Here is a 3276-nt window from a genome sequence, read left to right on the forward strand (position 1 = left end):
TAGAAAGACCTCCGCTCGGCTGCTGTCCGCTAAGATCGGTCGTTACAATAATGAATCCGTTAACGCAAAAGATAAAGTCAAATATCATTTCTCGCAGCCCTTTAGCTTATGTTTAATCTCAATGGTATCTGTTTTCTATAAAATTTTAATTGTTCTCTTGATAATTGCACTGGTCTATAGTCGAACGATGTAAAGAACAGCTTTAATATTGCTGGCATTCATTTAGGTCGCTGGTTCCAAATATTCTAATCTTGTTTTAATATTAGCTATAGTTTGCGAATTTTTCCAAATTTAGGAACAATTTCGGTAACACTAATAGAAAAGCCATTATTTTCCATCATCGAGGAAAAATTTTGTTTATGCAAATGAGTATGGAAACACTGAACAGGCACAACTTCTAGAAACACTAATTAGTTTACATATGTTTATGTATACCATAGAAAAATTGTAAATGTAGGAAAATTAGATTTTTTTTACATTTTTTTATTTTAAAATAATTTGTTTATAAACTGAACGAGTTTCATCATATTATTATCATAAATCAGTAACAGTAAGTCTCGCCTTCAATTTGGTAATTATTACGTACCGATCGAGTAACATTTACCAAAGTTATATAGAAAAACTTAAGCTTTTTTTTCTAAATAAACACTTATTGCCCCTCCCCTACCTTCATATAACGGAAAATTTAGAAACCGCGAAAAATGTGCTTCTTCGGTGACCAATGAAACCATTCTGCACCAATTTTCAAGACAACATAAATGGACTTAAAGTGTGCGTTTCTCACCCTAATTGTATTATGTTAATGTTTGTAAATACTTATATGCTTGAAACTACTATTAACTTATCAAACGATTCATAAACTTTGACAATACATGTTTGACTTCATTCTCCACGATCTTGAAAACTGACCAAATCGGCGTGACCAAGCCCATGGTCCTTTTAACATTATATAACCATCCGAAAACATTAAAACGTTTGAAATAAATTGCGTCTCACTTTTTTGTATTTTTCATTTGGTTACTGAAGTAATGAAGAATTGAAAATTCATAAGGGAAAATTATAGTTATTGTAAGTTTTATCTTAATATCTTAAAAACTTGGAGACTTATTGAAAAATGATAAATGAACGTGAGGTACTAAATTTAATAGCCCTTAATTTGATATATCGTCCTGTTTATAACAACTGACGCATTCCATAGATATTACAAGCCAAAGTTTCATTTTCAAAATTCATACATTTTGATTCAATTGCGCGGGCTAAAGATACGTTTTAAATTAATCTTTCGTGGCCAATAAAAATTGGCTTCGACATAAATCATCATAATATTACTATTACAATACGGTCAAATGCATTTTATTTTCCCCCATACAAAATCGACCCAGCCTAGTGATCATATCATCAACCAAGAGTTGGTATACAAATTACACAATGTAAAAAATGAATAAACAAGTAATTTTTAAGCAAAACACACAAACGACTTCTATTCTCACATAAAAATTTAATAGTACCGTCAATTTTTCCATGATCCAATGATCGGATCTAAACCAAATTGGTATGGGACCACCTGGAAATCGGTTGACTTGGTCCAAAGTTATGCGGTAACATACCTAAAAAAAACCTACGAATTGATAACCTTCTCCTTTTTTTGAAGTCGGTTAAAAACTAGTGATACAAATAACAATAAATTAAAAAAAAACTTTTTAATGTACCACGCTTTTATAAATGGACTAAAATTAGAAAATAATATTTCTCAGTCCCATAGAACTTGTTTTGATAACTTTTGATTTTGAAATTTTAGCAAAAGTCATTATAAACAAGTTCCAAATGAACTTTTCTCTCAAAGTCTAAACTGCTGGCAAATGTAAATAGGGATCAAAATTTAATAACTAATGTAATACAACTAAAGTAAAATCAGTGGAAAACAACAATTTTAACAATAAACAACTTTTTTCGCAAAATCTAGAAAGGACCCTTTTATTTCTCAAAAAACCCGGGGTAACAGTTATTCGTCGCCACGCTGTAAATACGCAGTTACGCTTTAATTATAAACAACTTCGTTTGGAGTCGCCATAGCATACTACGTATATTGCGAGTAAATAAATTTTGAATACCATTATTATTGTGATTATGGTTAATATTGCTATTGTGAACTCCTATTCCCAATCAAAGATTCCCAAATTAAAGTTAAATCAGAAGGGCATTTACGATCGCATGATGCAAATGTTGAGATAATAAGGGGTTCAGAACTGAACAATTTTTTAAAAGGGCATGTAATTTGTGGCGTGTGCCGATGACATCGACGTCATCGATAACAAAAATCGCGAAGTCTATTCTGCCTTTACCAAGCTGGATAAGGAAGCAAAGCGAATGCGCCTGGTGGTAAACGAGGACAAGATGATTATCTCCTGTCATAAAATAAACAGTCAGCGCACTCGGGCCTTGGAACCCACGTCACTGTTGACAGTTATAATTTCGGGAAAGTCCTCTCTCGACGTACAAAAACCGCACTCTATAAGTCACGCCCGAGCTGTTATATGGCGCAGAAGCTTAGACAATGACAACATTCGATGAGGCGGCTCTTGAAGTATTCGAGAGAAAGATCTTACGGAAGATTTACAGGCTGAGTGGACGACGGGGATTACTGCAACGATGGAACGAAGAGTTGTATGAGATTTACAACGAAATGTACATAGTGCAGCGAATGAAAATCAGCGGCTCCGCTGGCTTAGACATGTCGCTCCAATAGGAACCGCAGTTCCAGGTGTGAAAGAATTCAACTCGCAATCCGCTGGTGGTAGCAGAGGAATAGGGAGCACCCACTAAAATGGAGAGACCAAGTTGGCGCAGAGAGAAATGACTGGCGTTCTTTGTCGAGCTCGGCCAAAATGGCTTAGGCAGATTGATCCTGCATCGATCAAAAAATTACATAACATTAGCTATCGCTTCGTCCGGAATTGCTGCGACATTGTTACCAGGTGGATGCACTGCTCATTCAGCTCTTAATATTGCTCGCAGGAGATTTTACGCAAACATTGTCTGTAATTTCTCGATTAACACTAGCGGGAGAGATAAATGCTTGCCTGAAATAGTCAACAGTGTGGCAAGATGAACATACATACTCTGCAGCCGAGGTGTTATCGCGATAATTACGGGCATTGGGGATGGAAAGCTGCCAGTCAATGAGAGATTAAGATGAATTTTATTGTCAGATAATTTTTGTGACTTAGAAACAGCGAAAGGAGAACTGATTGAAAGAATATTTTTTAATTAATAAAA

The sequence above is a fragment of the Rhagoletis pomonella genome, unplaced genomic scaffold, assembly GCF_013731165.1.
Source record: "Rhagoletis pomonella isolate Grant_MI unplaced genomic scaffold, Rhpom_1.0 Rhpom_scaffold_00001, whole genome shotgun sequence".
Lineage (NCBI taxonomy): Eukaryota > Metazoa > Arthropoda > Insecta > Diptera > Tephritidae > Rhagoletis > Rhagoletis pomonella.